Source organism: Neofelis nebulosa, chromosome 2 (assembly GCF_028018385.1).
Source record: "Neofelis nebulosa isolate mNeoNeb1 chromosome 2, mNeoNeb1.pri, whole genome shotgun sequence".
NCBI classification, from domain to species: domain Eukaryota; kingdom Metazoa; phylum Chordata; class Mammalia; order Carnivora; family Felidae; genus Neofelis; species Neofelis nebulosa.
The window spans coordinates 27,343,113-27,365,218 of NC_080783.1; the positions used below are offsets into that span (position 1 = coordinate 27,343,113).

A 22,106-nucleotide genomic window follows, 5' to 3' on the forward strand; every position below is an offset into this window, starting at 1 on the left:
AAGACTTCAAGTTTCAGGTCCTAATTTCCTGCACTGACTTAAGACAAGTATGATAAGCTTCTGATTACTTTGCTGATTTTATTTTATTTTTTTTTAATTTTTTTTAATGTTTATTTATTTTTGAGACAGGGAGAGACAGCATGAACGGGGGAGGGTCAGAGAGAGAGGGAGACACAGAATCTGAAACAGGCTCCAGGCTCTGAGCTGTCAGCACCGAGCCTGACGTGGGGCTTGAACTCACCGACCGTGAGATCATGACCTGAGCCAAAGTCGGATGCTTAACTGACTGAGCCACCCAGGTGCCCCACTTTGCTGATTTTAATGATTAATCTATTTGGTAAATAATTTATTGTCATTAAATTAAGTTAACCTAAGCAAAACAATATAGATTTCAAGCATAGTAGGATCCTTGCTCACTTTATGAAATGCTAGTATAATCGTCACTTAAATATTTAATTATTATACAAGGGATATTGTTACAATAATTCTTTCTCACTGGTTTATTCTAAAAACTCAATTTGCTTGGAGGCTTGTTGAGGTCAAAGTTATGTCAAATGTGTAAAGTCAGACCCATAGCATGGTCCTATGATAGTTGAGAATTTTAGCTCACCTCTCTCCTATTAGCAGTTGAACATTCATTCTTATTTCCCAACAGCAATGCTGAAACATTTTAGAAAGCATGAAGAGGGGCGCCTGGGTGGCTCAGTCGGTTAAGTGTCTGACTTCAGCTCAGGTCACGATCTCGCGGTCCCTGAGTTCGAGCCCCGCGTCAGGCTCTGGGCTGATGGCTCAGAGCCTGGAGCCTGCTTCAGATTCTGTGTCCCTCTCTCTCTGCCCCTCCCCCATTCATGCTCTGTCTCTCTCTGTCTCAAAAATAAATAAACGTTAAAAAAAAATTAAAAAAAAGAAAGCATGAAGAGTCATTATTTTTTCTGAAAAATCACTAAATACTTATTGAGCTCTAACGCTGTGCTTAACACCGTGCTACCATTTTCACAAAAGCTCTCTATCACAGTTAATTCTCATAAGAACCCTTTGAAAAGGAACTAGGGTGAAGAAACTGAGGTTCAGAGCCTTTAACTTACTCAGGGTTGGGTGGAAAAATGAAACAAGGTGCTCTCTGGGAGTGTATGGTGACGAGATGGGGAGCACAGATCAAGAAGCATCATAAAATTACTTGGTACACCAAAGTATTTGACTGAACTTAGCTCCCTGGATGGAAACTCAGTGTAGTAGACAAGCACCCACTTAATCAAAGTCATCAGTAGCAAAAGCTAAATGCAACCATAAACCAGCATTGTTTAGTTCAACAGACAATTACTAAATGTGTAGTATATAGCAGGGCAGTCTGCCAGTGCCTGGATTTACAAAGATAAATATGATCATTCCTTCCCTCAAGAAGCATAAATACCCCAGTGGGAGAGAAATACAAAAGCTGATCTGATTTTTAAAAATGAAAAGAAGTTAGTGAAGGAGTAAAAAAAAAAAAACAACCTGTAATGGGAAGAAGATAGTAAGTCATCGGTAGTTTGGTAGTTCTGAGGGTGGTCAAAAATACACGCAGGGAGTAGCTGGCTGACAATAAGATTGAAGAAGAGACAGCATACTTAATTTACATGCCTTTAGAAGCTATGTGAAAAAGATAATAGATTCAGGATTTTAAGGAGAAGAGTAATCTAGATAGATACACAGTTTAGAAAGATCACTCCAGTTCATATAAAGATGGAATTTAATAGGAAAAGATTGGAGACAGGAAAATTAATTGCTATACTACAGATACAAGGTGAAAAACCAAGTCAGTGAGAGTAGGGGATGAAAAGGAGAAAACGCTGAAAGGAAAACACATGTAGGAAATATTTTGAGAAGTCTAGGATGACCTTTGGTTTCTGACTTGGAATAATTCCATTACGTACAACAGGGACTCTAAGAGGAATGTAGGACGGATGTTGGAATCAGTTTCCTTATGAACATGTTGAGTTTCAGAAGCCCACAGAACCCAAGTAGAGCTACCTAGTAGACACTGGAGTATATGAATCTGAGTCTCCAGAGAAGAAATCTAAGCTGGAGACACAGATTAGAGAGTTATGAGAATACAGACGATTGTTAAAGCTCAAAAAATGGAACAAATAAACCAGCAAGAGTGCATAAAGAGAAAGAGTCATGGATCTAAATGAAACACTGGGTTGGGAGTAAGGAAAGGTGCTAAAATTTAAGCTTGTAATTAAATATTTATTTGCTAATCAAACCCCTTATTATTTCAGACATTAACTCTGATCTGATTTTTAGCTGATCTGATTTTAGAACACTATAGAAATGGTTCACCAACGCAAATAAACTTTATGGTCATATAAAAGACAATTATTGACCACTTTTTCATTAAAAAAATGTATAAGGCTCCATACCCCAAAATCTTAGAGTTTAAAGTTATTTTACTCTCTTTCACAGTTTGTGTAAAACCCAAATATAAATTATATATATATTCCCCATTTTTTTTTCCTCAGTGACATTTGATTTCTTCATTACAGAAGTGTGATGTCTGAGTAACAGTGACATTAAATACTAGGACCAAAAGGTCAGTTCAAATGAACATATACCTGTATGACTTACATGTAGCCTTTTGGATCTTTTATGAAGCACTTAAATTTGAACAAAAAAATAAAATAAAATAAAAACTAATTTGGGGCACCTGGGTGGCTCAGTCAGTTAAGTGACCGACTTCAGCTCAGGTCATGATCTCACGGTTCGTGGGTTCGAGCCCCGCATCAGGTTCTGTGCTGACCGCTTGCTTGGAGCCTGGAGCCCGCTTCAGATTCTGTGTCTCCTTCTCTCTCTGCCCCTCCCCCACTTGTGCTCTGTCTCCCTCTGTCCCTCAAAAATAAACAAATGTATAAAATTTTTTTTAAATAGGGGTGCCTGAATGGCTCAGTCGGTTGAGCATCTGACTTGGGCTCAGGTCACGATCTCACAGCTTGTGAGCTCGAGCCCCACATTGGGCTCTGCACTGATAGGATAGCTCAGAGCCTGGAGCCTGCTTCAGATTCTGTGTCTCTCTCTCTGCCCCTCCCCTGCTCATGCTCGCATCCTCTCTCTCTCTCTCTCTCTCTCTCTCTCAAAAATAAACAAACATTAAATTTTTTTTAATTTTAAATAAAAACTAATTTATTCATGAAAATCCTTGCATTTGAAAGCTTTCATGGGTTTTTGTCCTCTGGTTTATGTAGAAAATCCTGAACAAGCTCATGTTTAATCTTTCTATTTTGTTCCCATGTGGCACTGACTGTTGCCCTGTACTCAAAGACTTCTGTTTTGATTCATAAAACCACATAAATTGAAATGCAACTCATGCCAGCACCATAGTTCAATTTACAGCCCTGCCATGGTACTGATGCAGTGACTTCCTCAATTCTGTACAGTTACCTCGTGATTTGGATTCAGTCCCAGCAGAACTGAAGGTCTGTTCCTCAATGAACTCAGCTGTCCAGAGTACTAGACAATCCATGGGTTGTGTCCAGTTGGGTTCTTGTAAATCACTTCCCTCCCAGCCTTTGAGTTCATCATCCGTGACTTGTGCGTAGTAGAAAATCTTCCCAAACCCTTTGCTTACTCTGATTGCACTGGGCATTGTCTGAAAGGAATGGCTCTCATTATCCTCCTTTGATAATTTACATTTTAATTCTAGTTCCAAAACAGCTGGCCTCTGCTTTGAAAAAATGGTACAATAAATCCTCTGGGCACACCTCCTCCTCCTTTCCAACCTTTTCAAAGCGTCATGTCTTCCAAAGGACTTCCATTTGAAGCAGAAGCCATTCTCATAGAATTTAAATGGACATTTAAAGATCATCTGGAATTAACAAAATTAACTTAATTAACTTAAAGGAGTCATGAGAAATATTTTCTCCATAATAATTTCGATGGAAGACTTACCAAAGAAACAAAATGTGTATCGTATATATTAGTGAACAGAACATTTTTATTGTCCTTCTATTGCAAAATAGCTTTTTCAAAAACAATTCTTTTCTTCTTCTTCTTTTTTTAATTCCCACTGGCTATAAGAAGGGCAAACATCTGCCACGTGTGTAGAGTTGCTTCCATCTTTTCCTAAAGCCTTGTCACAGTCTCATCTCTCCATCAGCTCACAGTATTTGTACCACTCATAACCATACCATGACTTGGTTCCTAGTCAAAGCTGGCCCATACACACTTCCTCCTCCATGTACTTGACACAGGAAAATTAGTGATGTGCTGTAAGTGTTCATTTATAGACTGTTTAGTTATCCAAAGCATGTGACCTGGTTGTCTTCCCCTACCCTGTAATAAGTTTCTGGAGAGTAAGGATGCAGTCTTGTTTTTTTCCTCATACGGCTAACATGACTCACCACAGCAGGGGCTTCATAACTGGTTCTTAGTAAGCATTCGCTGAATATAAAGAAGGTGCCCACAATGGATAAAGTGTGAAAGACATCTCATAATGCCAACCTTCTTGGTGACATTCAGCTTTCCCTAATAAAAAATAAATTAAAAAACTTATCTGTACAGCACTTTAATCACTGAAATCTTTGCTGGCCAAATAGCTAGCTAACATGAAAAACTGATTTGTGCAAAAGTGGAAATTAAGGCGATGTCCTTTCAATTCACTATAGAATGTGAAGCAGTCTTAAAGACAATGAAATTCATCTCCTCATTTTGTAGATTAGAAAACTGAGGCCCGGGGACTCAAAAACTTTCTCAAGGTCTCAATAAGAGTGTAGACTGATAATGCTTTCTACATCTTGAACAAAGGTAAAGATTGAGATTTTAGACAAATGGCTTTTTTTTCTTTTTAAGAGAAAGAGACAGTATTGATTTTTAAAATATTACCACCCAAAAACAGAGCCATCATTTCCTTTTGGGTACAGTACTAAATAAGTTGGGATTCTAAACAACTTTATCTAAAATTGTTCACTCTTTCAAAAATATTTGTTGACCACTCCCTTCACAAAATTTTCTTGGCAGTAGGGATATCTTGTAGTTACTGTACAAACAAGCAAATAAAAATTATATACTAACTATAACATCACATTCTCTAATAATGAAATTTTTGAATTTTTCAAAGAACTATTCTGTGAAAATGTTTATAGCCTACATACAATGACTTAGAGAGAAATCTAAGTGAAATGTAACAAAAAGTTTTTAATTCATCATGATAAAGATACTATGTTGTCTATACCAAACAATAAAATAAGGGTCTGTAAAATATTATTTTCATTTACATTCTCTCCCAAATAAATTCAGTGCAATGCCCATGTCTATTCATGTTGTATATCCCAGTATCAATTCATGGGATGACTTAACATTGACTTAAGATGTTGTGAACTGCTAAGCCTTATGTCCAAAAAGTCTGCACAGTTCCTTAGTTTCCAACTGGCTAATATAACCACTGGGTGACCGACATCTCTCTCCCTCTTTTTTGATGTTTATTTATTTTGAGAGGGTGAGAGGGAGGGAGAGACGGAGATAGAGACAGAGAGAGAGAGAGTGTGTGTGTGTGCATGTGTACGGGAGGGTCAGAGAGGGAGAAAGAGAATCCCAAGCAGCCTCCTTGCTGTCAGTGCAGAGCTCCATGTAGAACTCATGAACTTTGAGATCATGACCTGAGCTGAAATCAAGAGTTGGATGCTCAGCTGACTGAGCTACCCAGCACTCCTAGACATCTCTTAAATATGATAATTCTGTCACTGCCTTTCTTCTTTGGAAATATAATTGTGGAAGGTAGAGCATTTTGTTCACCATGTTTTGCTCCCTAGAAACAAGAAATCCTTGTCCTAAAAGATAGCTCTAATTTGGCTTCCAGATTCTTCTATCTAAAAACAAAACAAAACAAAAGCCTGAGAGATCTTTGGCAGCTATCCTCATTTTTAAAAATTATTTTAACGTTTATTATTTTTTAGGGAGACAGAATGCAAGTGGGGAAGGGGCAGAGAGAGAGGGAGACACAGAATCCAAAGCAGGCTCCAGACTCTGAGCTGTCAGCAGCCCAATGCGGGGCTCAAACCCATGAACCACAAGATCATGACATGAGCCGAAGTCAGATGCTCAACCGACTGAGCTACCCAGGTGCCCCAGCAGCTATCCTCATTTTAAAGATAACAAAAGAAGGGCCAAGGTGGTTGTAGATTTATTTGGAGGGCATTTCCTTTATGAGTCTATGCTAAGACAAGTTGCCCTTTGTAAATCATACACATAAATACAGGTACACATGCGCATGCACACACTTTAGGCATCTTGTTCAGAGGAGTATAGGTATTAATAAATGTGGACCTTGGCAATCACACATAATTGTGAAATTATGTAATTAAGTGTGTAGTCTTACAAATAACAAATGAAACAGCAACAATGTGGGCTCACAGAAATAATGCAAATAAAGCTGGAGTTAAGCAAAGTGATTGCCATATGATTCTCCTCTCTGTTCTCCATTTTGTCCTCTCTAACTTCAGATGTGGAAAGAAATTTTTATAGATCTTCAATGACCAGTCAATGTACATAATTGTACATGTATATATTCATGAACAATTTTAAGTGTTTAAATTTTAAATTTTATTAATTTAAGTAGTGACAGAATAAAATTCTGTAAATTATATTTTTTATTTTTGTTTTTTAAAAAAAAAACCACATGAGCAGAGGAACAGACAGAGAGAGAGAGAGAGGAAGACACAGAATCTGAAGCAGGCTCCAGACTCCGAGCTGTCAACAGAGAGCCCCATGCAGGGCTCGAACCCACAAACCGCGAGATCATGACCTGAGTCAAAGTCGGACACTTAACCACTGAGCCCCCCAGGCGCCCTACTAAATTATATTTTAAGTGCAAAATGAAATTCTCATTAGATTTGGTATAAATTTTTCCAATACTGGGTCAATTTTTCTTCTATTATTAGATATTATAACTAATTGTATAACATAGTTATCCAAAATTTGAAACATTGTTTCAGTGTTAACTACATCCCGTGTAGATACATTTACACATTTACCATTTCCTATGTCACTCTCCTTGGGTAGGTCTAAACATCATTACCAAGTTGCACCTAATTGATAACACTTTTTTTTTTTTCAGGCTAAGAGCTCTCTTGTCCATTATACCATATCTAGAAGAGTAAAACAAAAACATCTCACTATTAATTTAACTGGATGGTCAAAAATTGTCCAACTGTTTAATTCCAATGTATTAACAAGGTCTTACTGAAATCAGAAGGCAACAGTATCATTTCACAAGAAGAGTATGTAAAACAAAACAAAACAAATTAAAACTCGTAGTTTCTTATACCATGAGTCCCAGATTTCAATTTGGAGTGAGAAAATCTCACACAGCATTCTGGAGAGAAAGAGAACAATATTTAAATTATCTGAATCCTAATCCCCAGAGTATTTCCATGTTCGCGTACTCATAAAAGAGAGAAAATATTTGAGTTTTAGCAGCTTCCTGCCAGGATCACTTGAATCCTGAGGGTTTAAAACTCATTTGAAAGACATTTGTGACCACAGACACAGTGAAATGTTCAGAAGAAACAAACCATCCCATTTTTTTTTAATGTGAGAATAACAGATTTAATAAATGTCCTCTGATATCATATTCACATAAAAGTTACAGTTTATGTGTGAGAAAACTATTTGAGTTGTGTAAATAGGATAACAAGAGCAATGCAATCTGTCCTAATTTAATAGCAAACATGATTGAAATGCCACACCACCTTCACTCCTGGAAAGTAAGAATACTCTGCACACAGACTTTAATTAAAAATGGCTCTCTCATGAAAATGTAGAAAGTAGCCTTATTTCATCTTACCTTGTTCTAAAAAAGGGTTCAAAAGATAAGGACAAAAGAAAATCGTAAGTAAGAAAGTAAAGCATAGAAGAGTTAGTATGTGAAATGTATTAACTATAGGTTCAAACGGTTTTGGAAATGGAACACAATTTTATTCTGAAGTTACCAGAGGCTGAGGAAAAAATAATGTAAACACAATCCATGCCCATATGATGAAACTAATCCAGTGGCTTAGGACAAGTTCTATAGTTTCTAATATGTTCTGATATGTTTTAATTATGTTCGGTTACATAATTTCAAAGACATTTTGTAGAGCTATGCCAAAACAGGACACTACATGCCAGGAGTTGGTAAGTTACAGTCCACAGATCAAATGGGCCTATCACCTTTATTTGTAAATAAAGTTTTATTGAAACACTTCAATACCCAGTGGTTTACATATTACTTATGGTTGCTTTCTTGTTACAAAACAGAGCTGAGTAATTGGGGACAGAGAGTGTATGTGACCTACAAAGCCTAAACATTTTCTATCTGGCCTTTTACAAAATAGCTTACATATAACCATATGATATTAGTTATAAAGAGGTCAAACATTTTAAGAATCCAAATATTTAAAATCAGAACTAAATAACAAAAATAATTTTGTAATTTCTTACAAAAAAAATCTGTTTACTTAAACACACACACATTTCATTGATTTTTCAGTAACTGTTTACTATAGTAATTTGTGAAGTCATGTAGTCCATTTCCAATATAGCCTAGAAATCAGAGGAGTTGTATTGAACTTTGTCCTAAATTCTTTGCTATCTTCCAAAGCCAATTCTTTTTAAATGTACATATTTTGCACACATGTGACATAACCCCAGTAGAGGCTCATATTACTAACTGCAGTTCTACCTGGCTTCTAACTCTTTGGGCTTCCTCAAATCTATCTTTCAAAAAATGTCAAAGAGCTGACGTTCCTCATTCCATCTCTATCGGTGTCACCTACTTTCATTTGTCGGTATTGATATTTTCTTAACTGTTCATGAAAATGTCCGAAACCGGAGCTCCCACACAAATCTTTTAGTCTCGTACTCTAAGTAGGTTGGTGTCTCTAGGCTATGCCATACGTAGAAATTCTAAACCTGCCATTCTGTTCTCTCAAATTTGTCTTGCTAATCTTAGGGTATCACATGCTTTCTCGCCACTCCCCAGGTCAAAATCCCTCACTAATTTCCAAACGCTTGCCTCCAGTGGCCTTAATGATAAAACCAAAACCTCTACTAAGCCCAGTGTTTAAGGACCTCTACAAACCCAGGACTATCTTCCAATCCCATTGTTCTCTTAACGGAATCCTCTATTGCTGGCACTCTGGTTTACCTTGCTCATTGTCACCTCCCTGCCTTTGCTTTTTACAACTGTGCTACCTGGGCACTTTTCCAAACCCAGCCACTTATACAGCCCCACTCCACATTCTGCTTCCCACACAAAATCTTCAGTTTCTACACATGGTGATATACCTCCCTCTTCTGAACTTGCAAAGCATTTATAGGCCATACTATATCATTTACCTTATTGTGCACTATATTCTTTTTTAGTTTTGTGTCTCACGTCTCTAGTGAATGTCAACTAGGGGACAGCAATATGCTGTATATTTTATATTCCATAGCATAAGCATGGTTGTATATTTAGAAGAAAATTACTGTTTCTTTTTAAAGCCTGATCATCAATCCTTTGAAATAACATGTTCCACTATATTTGATGCTTAGTGATATCTCAATATTAAGAAGCCCACATTTGAATAAAATTCTAAGAATACTATTTGATTTAATATATATCAGAATTATTTCTTGGTTTGTTATTCATACTTTTAATATTTAAGTTGAGTAACCGCAAATCTGGGAAATAGATATATCACTCTATCTAATGGTTCCACATAAAACCAATTAACATTATGATTTAATTAATCCTAAAAACAAAACAAAATGGAGTCAAGAAAAGAAGCTTGAAGAAAAATCAACGTTAATTCAATTCTTCCTTATAAAATAAAAATAATAATTTCTCCCACATTATGTGGCATATTGAAATGTCTGGAAAATAACATTACATGAAGGAATAAAAAATAATAATTCTCTTTTCTACTGAGGAATGCCTAGAGAAAACGTTAACAGCCTTGCAGTATGCCAGAGGTAAAATCAATCAAATGTCTGGCAAACTGTGTTTAATGCTAAGCTCAATAGAGCATCACATTAGATCTACAAATATATGAAAAGTATATTAAATATTTTAGTATAATATATGCATGATCATTAATCACACAGGTGATTCAATATCATCAGGAAATTGGATCAGCTCACTTATAAATTCTCAGATTTAAGCTATTGCCTTAATAATATGTGCAAAATATGTGAAGCAAAATATGTGTTGCTCTGTTATTTAATTTATTTAGAAATTTCAGTACAATGTTGGTTGTTGCTTGGCACCTGGACTTGCTTACAATAAAGCTGCTGTGGGGAAATAGCCAAAGAACAAATCCATATTGAAACTAAAATGATTTGGGGGACTTTTCTCATATACATACTTGTACTTTTCTGTTTGGATTTACTTTTTAAAGGTTAGTTTGGGGTGCAAAAAGGCTACAAGAGGTTAAAATTACTTATACACATAATTTTCCAACACCTAAAGAAAATGACACAATTTGGGTTACTATGTTTATTTATTTTTTTTTAATTTTTAATGTTTATTTATTTTTGAGAGAGTGAGAGAGAGTGCGAGCAGGGGAGGGGCAGAGAGAGGGGGAGACACAGAATCTGAAGCAGGCTCCAGGCTCTGAGCTGTCAGCACAGAGCCTGATGCTGGGCTCGAACTCATGAATTGCCAAATAATTACCTGAACCGAAGTCGGATGCTTAACTGACTGAGCCACCCATCACCTCAAGGGTTACCTATGTTTAAACTGTTATATTAGACCAGGTCAACACATGTCTAATTTTACCCCATTGATTTTTGATTTTCTAAATTATTTATCTCTTGTGATTTAACACATTAGTGAATAAGATACAGATTTGTCCATAGGGACTTAGATAATATAATTAATCTTTGGAAGTTTTTATGAGGTTCTCAAAAAATTCTGCTTCTACTACCTTAAAAATCAGAAAGCACTGCAAGTCACATAAAAGTTAAACCCCTCATCAAGAGGACCTATGTGGCCTGGCACCTGCCTTCTGCCCCGATTTCCTCTCCAACCCTTTATCGTGTTCGTTAGATTCCAGTGCCATTGGCCTTGTATTTGTTTCTCCAATACGCCAGGCTTCTTCCTGTTTCAAGGCTGTTGTTTATGCTGTCCCCACAGCTTGAAAATTCTTGCCCGCCCACATTCCCATGGCTATTTCTCATTACTTGAGTCTATAAAGGCAGCCTATCCCATCCCAAATAAGCGTTATTATATGCTTTTGTTTCCTCTTTCTTATAGCATTTCTTCATGCTTCAAATGTTCATTCACTTACTTATTTATTAGTTTCTGTCTCCTGTTATTAGACTATAAGCTACATAAAGGCGGGGATTTGTATGCTATGTCCAAATTTCCTACACATTTAGAAAAATTCTGATGTATACTAGGGATCCAATAACCTTTTGTTAAATAAATAATGAATGATTTACGAACGATGACACTAGAAATATACGGCTCACTAGCCTGATATTTAAGTGGAAAAAAGACAGATAATGAATCCTTCCCAAGGAAGAATACCATTTTAATTTCTTAAAGATCATTTAGATTTTCAGATTATCAAATTCAATAAACCACAACAAAGAAGAGCAAGGAATATCTTAATTTTTAAAAATTTGCCTTTATAAAGTGTAGATTCGTGGTGTGCAGTTAACTTTTCCTGTATTTATGGCTCAAAATAAAAACATCCCAGAGAAAGACAATATGCACAACACAGTCTTTCACAAATGTACATGGAAAATATTTTAAGGAATTCTGTTACATCTACTCACTGATAAAAGTCACTCCGATTCTGACGGGCGATTAAACATGTTCATCTAGATAAACAGGACCTGCTATATAACATTCTCTAACAGAAGGGTAACACTAGAATTCCTTCATTCCCTAGGTAGTGATATCGTTTCAGTTTTCAGTGACTAGGAATATGTTCCTCTTTAAATATTTAAGCATGGCTTCTGCTTAATTTCTTTCCTCCAAGATGCTTTTCATGCCTTTCAAATATTTGTCAACTTAAGACTCTACAACGCCTAAGCAATGTGGGTGCAGGTGAAGCTCTACTGAACACAGTAACCATAGCAACACCTAATACTTATTTAATTTGCTGTCTCCTTGGAAGAAGCAAAATCCAAGAGGGATGGAGCACTGGAGACAGAGAAACAGGAGGACATACGAGAGTAAGAAAGAGGGAAACAGGCACAGACACAGAGGCCCACAGCCTTTCTAGCTCACTTCCTCCTAGCTAAAAATATTAAAGCTGGGGGAAACACAAAAGGAAAGCTATTTTTGAGAAAATTTCATGTTGCTATAGGTCAGAAAAAAGTTTCAATCTGGCTATTTTTGTTGAATTCCCCTTGTACATACACCCAAGTTTAAACACAGACTCCATCAATCTAGAAGCATCAGTATGGATAGTTCAAGCTCAGAGAAAAGCTCCTTGGCTTTCCAAGTACCTTGAGTCTGGGCACACATCCCCAGAGAGTTTAAACTTCTGTTTTAAGAGATCCAAACCACAGGAATGGCCCTGGGCAGGAGCCCAGTCAGTGTTTCCTGGATCAGGTTTAGTCTTAATTTCTGAAGTGTGGCTGGCATGGAGCTGGTTGGAATGGCCTTAGAATTCCAAGTCCCTCCCTCTTTGGTATCCATGAGAAAGTCACAGTAGGATCACAAAGTTGGGCAGGTATGATTGTCACTTCACCTAAACCCCTCAGCTCAGAAAACGACAATATAATCAGAATTGGAAACAGAAAGTCAGAGTGGAATGGTTCTTCACTGGCACCCTTAACAAGCTCTGAGTTGAAGCCATAATGATGGTTTTAGGCCTGGCTCTGCTCCTCAGGACCTTGGGTAAGTCACTTAACAGCTCTGTGTACCGGTTTATTCACATGTATGTCAAAGGTTCACATCATTTTCTCTCGACAGTCCCTCTTCCCCTTCAAACATCATCTAGTTCATGTATAATTAGCAAGCCTTAAGAACTAATGTCCTTTCTGCAATGGGGCAGAGGCATAAAACTAAAGAATACATTAATGTCATCTTATGTTTCCAGGTACGTAAGCACATAATCCTTTGAAGCTACTAATTAATAGGGTTATGAAGAGCTACTCTGTTATATACAGTACAAATAAATTAGAAGCAAAAGGAAAATATTTTATTTTTTAAAAATATTTATTTATTTTTGAGAGAGAAAGAGAAAGAGAGAGTGGGAGAGAGACAGAATCCCAAGCAGGCTCCCCACTGTTGACACAGAGCCTGACGTGGGGCTCAATCTCACAAACCATGAGAGCATGACCTGAGCCAAAATCAAGAGCTAGATGTTTAACTGGCTATGCCACCCAGGCACCCCAGGAAAATATTTTATTAAAAACCAAAAATCAGTTAACTCATTTTCTTTTTTTTTAATTAAAAAAAATTTTTTTAACATTTATTCATTTTTGAGACACAGAGAGAGACAGAGCGTAAATAGGGAAGGGAGAGAGAGGGAGACACAGAACCCGAAGCAGGCTCCAGGCTCTGAGACGTCAGCACAGAGCCCAACGTGGGGTTCAAACTCATGGACCACAAGATCATGACCTGAGCTGAAGTCAGACACTTAACCAACTGAGCTACCCAGGCACCCCTCAGTTTACACATTTTCAATATCAGCTTTTTAATGAACATTTGGATTCTTATCACATACCCCCATGTAGTTTTTAAGAAGGGGCTGATATAGGGCTGTGACATTATCCAGAGTTGTGCAGTTTTCATAAGTTCTAATTTTGATAGTGACCACCCTCATATAATGTAGTCCTATTTAAAACAAAAGGAACAAAAATCATGGAACTGGTGACTGAGTCTGAAATAGAGAACTTAAAAAAAAACAAAAACCCACAAAATCTCAATTTCACCAAAGGCCACTCAGTAGTCTATAATAATTTCCATCACGTAATCTATGAATGAGGCAAGCTTTAGATTGAGACACAATGGCTAAAGTCCATTTAAATAATGCTAGACCATACTCACTTTATTGTTTTAGAAGAGATTTGGCTTTCAGTAGGATGCTTAGTGTTTTAATGCTTTCTTGGCAGTAAAATTTCTAAAGTTCCATCAACTCAAGCTTCTCCTGTTGCGATGAAGATAAATTGCATTTTGCATGCAAAAGCAGTGCCACCTAAACTTCTTAAAAGATAAACTTAAGTGGCCAATATTTCATTTTAGGACATTTTGACTTGATCAAAACAGATATTTTTATTTGAGCACAATATTTAGCCTTATCATTTGATTTCAATAATGGACAATGGAATCTGGACTATTATCTCTAAACAGAAAAGTATACAAATAGGTTGAAATTAATACAATTTAATTTCATTAATGAACACCCATATCATTGTTTTGCCTCTAAAAATGTATTTAATACCAAAAGTTCTCACGTGGAACATCATAGTAAAATTTTAATTTTCTCTAAATCAGCTGATTGTGAAATAATTTATTTCAACTACAAAAAATGGCATAGTTATAATAGGCTGTCTTAGATTATCTCACACACACACATACACACACAACACCATGCAAGCCCTTTGTGAAACAGAAGGAAAACAAATTTCATGTGTTCATAACTTGTTACATGTACTATGACTCCATATTATTGTTCCCTGAAGAAAGAAATTGTATGCTACAGATTGCAAATTTTTGTTCAACAATAAATGATAAATATGTGCAGTAAATTAATGAGAGCTTTTCCTAGCTATACAGTACTCATTAACAAAAAGAGAATGCATAACTGAACGCTTAAACTTTTTTGCTTGTTTTTAAAAAGGGCCAAAGGAATATGGTATCTCATACAAACATCAACAAAAAGTGAGCAGCATATTGTTTAAAATATTGTTCTGCCAAAAGCATTTATACACTTAAGGAAAGACTAAATTACAATTTTGAAAGACACAATGCCCAAATAATGAAATTTCAAAGCTAAGCATTACTTAATTGCTTTCATGTCAATGCAACTGATGTTGTATCATTCTTTCTAGCCAATAAAATTAAGAACACTTTTTCATATCAGTTCATTATAGAATTTCACTGCTGTCCATTAACAATACAACACAGTACTGTTAAAATTGTTACAACAATAAAACATAGCCAACTATAAAGCCATTAACACTTAAAGTAATGTGAAAGGCTGATATTGGCATGATTAGCAGACCTCAAATTAATAGAATTTGTGTATTTACTTGTGAGTTTGCTTTATATGTAATAGACCTGGACAATTAAGTGATGAAATATCCTCATGGATATTCAGGCACTCTGCTTTATGATCATTTTGAAATGGACTCAAGATGGCTAATGATGATGTTGTTCAGAGCAATTTAATCAGAAATGTTTTATATGAAACTGAATTAATTTGGTTCAGCATTTTCAGAATAGTCATTGACTAGCTAGTACTCAAAGTATTAGGTGTATATCTGTGGAGTTAGTTAAGCAGCATAAAATGAAGATAATGGATTGACTTTACTAGTCGATTTAATTTATAAAAATAGCTGAACCATTTTACTTGGCTTCAGGTGAACAAAATGACAAAAATAGCAGTTGGTTAACCAAATTTTTCATTTTGAAAACAATTAGTCATTTAGATGTACCATTACCTGCAGATTTTTTAAAAAATTAATTTAAAGAAGGCTGGTGAGGACACAGTTGGGATGAGCATTTATGTTTAAGATAAGAGAACCTGGGGAAACTTGGTTCCAATCATGGGAAGAAACAAGGTAGTAACTTTTCTTCCAGATTCACAAAGGCCTTCTAGAGGAAGGGAACATGAGCAAACACTGGTATACAAGGAAAAGATTATTCAAGGCTAGGAAATAAAAGGTAGGATCAAAGAAAGAGCCAAGATAGGGATGGAATGCTAAGGAGGAGGAGAATGTAGCATAAAAACTGCATGTTAAATGAGAAATATAGGTGTAATGGAAAATAAATTTTAATAAAAATAGTATTGGCACCTTTCTAATGATCAATGATTTTTGCACAAATTGAAAGGAAGGAGCAAAGAAAAGAAAGAAGGGCAAAGTCAAGCTGTGTGATCTTCTAAGTGAAATTATTTTGTCTTTTTTTTTTTAATTTTTTTTTTAACATTTATTTATTTTTGAGACAGGGAGAGATAGCATGAACAGGGGAGGGTCAGAGAGAGATGGAGACACAGAATCTGAAGCAGGCTCCAGGCTCTGAGCTGTCAGCACAGAGCCCGACGCGGGGCTCGAACTCACGGACCGTGAGATCATGACCTGAGCTGAAGTCGGCCGCTTAACCGACTGAGCCACCCAGGTGCCCCAGAAATTGTTTTCTCTAAAGGATTGTTAACATAACAAAAAAGCAAAATTAAAAAAAAAAAGATTTTTGCCACTTCTGGTGTGTTTTAATGGAAGTAAATTGTTTTCAACTTTCCCCAAAGCCACAGTACAAGTTAACCAACTGTAAGAGGAAATCCTGGGCTCTTTAGTCTGTCTAAATTCTCACAGAATTTCCCTCAAATGTACAAGTAAAAATATCACAGTTAAAATACTATCACTCAAAGGAAAGCTTGTTTCTCTTGAACAGGAAAGATAAAGTTCAAAGATTAGATTCAAAGCGTTTTGCATAAAATGTCAACTAATCGTGCTCACATTCTTTTAAAATTCTGATTCACTACAGAATCGCTTCCAATAAGCATCCTTTATAAATTTTATAAGGAAACACCTATGGCCTTAGTTCAAAGTAATGAAAGGGAGGATTATGAACAAAATATTATGAGGAGGTAGAAAAAAAGGACTTCTTCCTTCCCCACCCACTTAGACACAGGCTCTTCTCCATCCTGAATGGACAACTATTAACAACTGAGAATTTGCTTTCATTCCTCATCTCCTCTACTCCCACCCACCCACCCAAACTTTCTCATAGACCCTTTCCCTTGATTTTGGTCCTCTGTCTACCACTTCTGACTTCATAGTTCTTTAACCGCTTTTGAGGCCTGGAATCAATTCCTGGGACAGATAATTCCTTGAGAATATCCAAAAAAACTCTGAATTTGAATTTTCATGTGCTGTACAGTATTTAATGACATGACTTTCTACAGCTAACTGATGGAAGTATTTGAGGGGCTATTACTATTTCCATTATGTAGGTATGTATATGTACACACACACACACACACACACACACACACACAGTTATGTTTTGTCATTCTCCAATTCAAAAATATATATGGAATAAAGAAGGTACGTCTACATTAAGGCATTTATATAAGTGATGCATAATAGCTTGTCTTTGAGATGCTGGGACATTGCAGTCCCTTGCACTCTGTCATATCTGTAATATAACAGCTACTCATTTGAATGTCACCTCTTATAAAAGAAACAAATCCTTCCAACTTTATTTGTAAGTTTCTTTCCTCTTATTTATTTTTATTTATATTTTTATATGAAATTTACTGTCAAATTGGTTTCCATACAACACCCAGTGCTCATCCCAACAGGTGCCCTTCTCAATGCCTATCACCCACTTCCCCCCCACCCCACCCCCCACCAACCCTCAGTTTATTTGTAAGTTTCTTAAAGCCAAGGACTATGTCTTCCTTTTTTTTTTGGTATCTCATTACATAGCCTCCCGTATGATACTTTGCATCTCGTAGAAACTTAATAGATGTGTAATAAGTAAATAGGAATAAATGTTCTCCTAAAAGTTAATTTGTACTGAAAGCAATACTATGAGAGAATAGTAGTAATAGTAATAGAGAAGTCTAACATTCAGATGTGAGATTAAAATGGTGTGAAGGGAGGAGAGAATTGGTGAAATGATCAAAATACTGCCGCCTCTATAAGAGACGTACACTGAATAGATCAAGACGATGATGATAATAAAAGCATTGAGAGAATTAAAGTAGCAAAAAGAACTGATATATCTGAAAGAATCAGATGTGACTTGCAGACCTTAACAGCATCTTTAACTCATGTATCAAGAGACAAAAGAGCTTATGACAGCTTCAGAATGTTATCTTCAGGTTCACGCATCTAGTTATGACTTACCTAATGACTACTTTTAGCATTAGGAAATACAGTATTGACCTAGGGGTGCTGTTGTCGTCTACTATAACTCTTATTTCAGATTCTTATCTTAATTTGTCACAAAGAAATTCAGCATTGAAAAGACTTCATGAATCAGAATAATCAACTTGAAAATTGAACTCGCCCAATTGGTTTCATACGGTCTGCCTCCTATGGATATTGATGAATAATTCAGGAAAGTACATACTGTCATGTATACATCTAATCAAACATAATAACTATTTAACTTTCAACTCCAATAATGCAGCTATAGTTCTCAAACAGCATAGCGGTCCAGTCTATTATCCAGTTGCTAGTAAAATTCAACACAAAATATGTGTGTCATAAGAAAACATGCAAAAAATACAGTAACAAATATTTTTCTTCCTTTTCCCTTCCGATGTTTAGAAAATTTGCAAATTGATTTAAGCCAAAAGCAGTAAAGGAATGAAATAGTTCCTTCAGGCTCAGATTCTGTGCCAAGTTTCATTTCTGGCTGCATATTTTCGTCCAAGTTCAAGATCTCTGAAATACTTAAAAGAGAAAACATCTCTTTAACCTCAGCAAAGCAAAATCAGTAGAGGCTGCTATGGGAAGAGGAAGGCTTCTGCCTAGAGATGGGTGTGCTCCAGTGTTTGGTTTCCACTGAGAGGATGTCTGCTCTCTCAATGAATCTGAAGTAGCTACTACGATGAGGTAATGGCTGTTTCACTGGGTCATGCTCTCTCAGCACATTCTTTCTCTTTCTCCTCCCTGAGAAGGTGCTGTAAACAGGTCATCCTGAGGGAGAGTTGCTGCAGAGAATTAACAATTCCTACACTCAAAATTCCTGAGAGAACTATCTCTGCTTTTGGTAGTCTAGACACAACTAGAAGCTGAATGCAGCCCTGACAACCAGAAAGAAACAGGTTACTTGACAAGAAAGAGGGGGGAAAATAGGAGAGAAACGAAATGAAAACTAAGGTAATGGGGCACCTGGGTGGCTCAGTTGGTTAAGTGTCCGACTTCAGCTCAGGTCATGATCTTGCAGTTTGTGGGTTCAAGCCCCATGTCAGTCTCTGTGCTGACAGCTTGCTCAGAGCCTGGAGGCTGCTCCGGATTCTGTCTCCCTTTCTCTCTGCCCCTCCCCCGTTCACACTCCGTCTCTGTCTCTCTCAAAAATAAATAAACATTCAAAAAAATTTAAAAAAAGAAATTAAGGTAATCAAAACAATGCTTAAAGGAAGATCAATTTTTAAATTACTAAGATCTCCAGATGCATATTAGACAATTTTCTACTTATGTGTAAAATTTTTAAAAACTTTTGTAAATTAAATAATATGACAGCAAACTGTGAAATGCTACAAATTAAAATCAAACAAATCATGAACAGATAAACAGCCTGTGCCAACAATCTTAAAGGCACCATAGCTCTGATAATATACAAATCATACATACAGATATAAACCTATGATAATCAAATAAAATCACCAGAAAATCAATGTTAAAACACACACACACACACACACACATACACACAAATATTCTTTATTGAAAGAAAAAATGCAATTTACCTTTTCTTGGAGGGACGATGCTTTGTGCATGAAGGGGAGAGGGTTGACTGAAACACCTAGGATGTACAAATTCATAAAGATTTCTACCTAAACATACCTATTAAACATGCCCAGTTAAATGGGTGTTCTGTGTCACATTCAGGTGAAAGGCTGTAATCTTCCTCTTGGGCACTCTAAAGGGGTTTTATTTGTTTAATCTATTTCCATTGCCAAATATATATATAAATATATATATATATATATTTGCCCACAGTGAAATGACAGAGTGACAAAGCTATGCTTTACACTGGGCTGGTACCTGAAGTTCAAGCATGGGACATTTTGCATAATGTGGCTCACATAAAAGGCTTTGTTCTCCATCGCCTCACTGCGGCTGCAAACCTCAATTTCAGTTTGCAGTCATTTCCTCTCCCGGACCAACCATTTCTAAATAAATTACACCTTTAATATCTGAGTTAGTTCCTGCCAACATCCATTAATCCTTCTGCCTCACATTCAAAATTATATATCACCTGAGAATATTTTTTTTGTTTTGCACTACAGATTTCATTCACACCATAAGCCCCAAACCCTCAAAGATAAATTTTAAAAGATTTGTCTTTTAATCAGTTACTCTCTTCTGTATATATTCTGTATATAGTGTATTACATATGTGTAAGCGTGTGTGTGATGTGCACAAGTGCACGCATCGTGAGTATGTATGTGTATGCATTGAAACAAAAACCCTTCACATTGTGTCAGTTTTAAAGGTCTGTATCCTGGAATCATTGTGCTAAGGGCTTACAGCAGATGGCACACAGTAATTGTGATAAATGGGCTTGTTGCTAATGAAAGCTTTTTATTTTCTGACAAAAATCCTTAAGCCCTGACGCCAAGCAATATAATATCAATTCCAGTTTTCCAAAGATGCTTTTTTTCTGACCCCATCTGCTTTACTCTCCCCTCCCCTCCCCTCCCCTCCACACACCCAAACACAACACCTCCCCACTCCTTTCATACACTCCTTTAAATTTCCACCCTTAAACAAAAGACTATATTGGGGAAGGAGGGCAATTGGCAATGCGGGCCCCCAGAAGCCTTTAAAAATAAAAAGAATAGATGGACTGTAGGTGCAGCTTTCTCACCCCTATCGTTTGAAACAGAAATATTGTGTAAACGCTCAGGCTCATCCAGACATTTTTTTTTTTCGTGTCCCGCCCTTCAACACGATCATAGATTTCTCATTTGCCTAAAATTATACTTATCAATTTTTTCTTCCAGCTGTTTTTGGAAGAATTACAAGGAAAATGATTTCAAATTGACAAGGCTTCTCTAACTCACTCATTCGTCAGTATGCAGTTCTCTGCAGCTAGATGGACAAAAAAAATTCTCTACCTCGAATTCTCCACACACACACACACCCCCCCCCCACCTCCATTACCTTTGTATAACCCACTCCTCGTCTTTCTACAGCTCAGGTAATATTAGCTCTCAATATGGATATCCTAACCCGACGTAAGTTCCCCGGGTTTCAAAGTGGTACCTGACAAGGTCACACACTCTACAAATCTAGAGCCCAGGCGCAGCGCCCATTCCCGTGCTCAGTGGTGACACCTGGAGAGGCCGGGCCTGAAGCTTCCGCCAGGTGGGAGACGGGGTAGCCAACCAACCTGTGCCGGCTTCCAAGGCAGAGAGGACAAGACAGCCCAGCCCCTTCTCCAGTCCCACCCGTTTCCGAGCTGAGGCTCCCTCTAGCAGAAAGCTGGGCGGAGGAAGGAAGGGCACCGAATACAGAACCAGAGGTGGCGACAGCTCTCTTACCTGGACGCACAATCTGGATGCACCCGCCCTGGCTGCTGCCTGCGCTCACGGACCTTAGGACTAAAGGCCCTCCGGACAAGGAGAAAAAGGGGAGACGGGGCAGGGGAAGGAGAGGAGGGAGAAGAGAAAGAAACGGAAGGAAAGAAAAGGACGCGAGGAGGGAGGAGGAGGAGGAGGAGGTGGAGGATAAGGAGGAGGAGGAGGAGGAGGATGCTGCCCCGCGGCCGCCGAGAGCCCGCGCAGCCCGAGCGCCCGGCCCAGTCTGAGCGCCGCCCTGGCCCGGGCTCCCCTAGCGGCCGCCCCGCCCTGGCCCCGCCTCCCCGCGCCGCCCCGCCTCCCCGCGCCCGGCGCCCCGCCCCGGCCCCTCCTCACCATGCGGCGGCCGCTCGGCCGGGGGGCTGTGCCCCCGCCGCAGTGTCCGGGAACGGGGAGCGCGGCAGCCCCGCCTCCTGCTGCAGCCAGCCCGCCGCCCGATGGGGACCGCGGGAGTGGCAGCCACCCAGAGCCTGCCGAGCCCCGGCCACACCGGGCTCCAGAGAATTCCCGCTCCGCCGCCAAAGGGAGACCAGCGCCCTCGGAACAGAGGCACCCAGCGGACCTTCTCTGCTCCTGGGGGGGGGGGGAGGGGGGGGGAGATGGGGGAGTCTCTATAAATGCCTTCCTTTCCTTCCTCTGTCACTGTGAGGCGTGGGTTCCCGTTACCCC

General features: G+C 38.0%; 1 protein-coding gene across 4 annotated transcripts in view; it reads right to left on the bottom strand.

The window, feature by feature from the left end:
* Positions 1-21,613, bottom strand: part of MAP2 (microtubule associated protein 2) — a 284,391-nt gene extending 262,778 nt beyond the window's left edge. For all 4 annotated transcript variants that reach the window (XM_058706697.1, XM_058706637.1, XM_058706717.1 and 1 more), the window contains exon 1: positions 21,402-21,613. The gene's annotated coding sequence lies outside the window, so the exon portion shown is untranslated. The remainder of the gene's footprint in view (positions 1-21,401) is intronic.
* Between the last annotated feature and the right edge of the window lie 493 nt (positions 21,614-22,106).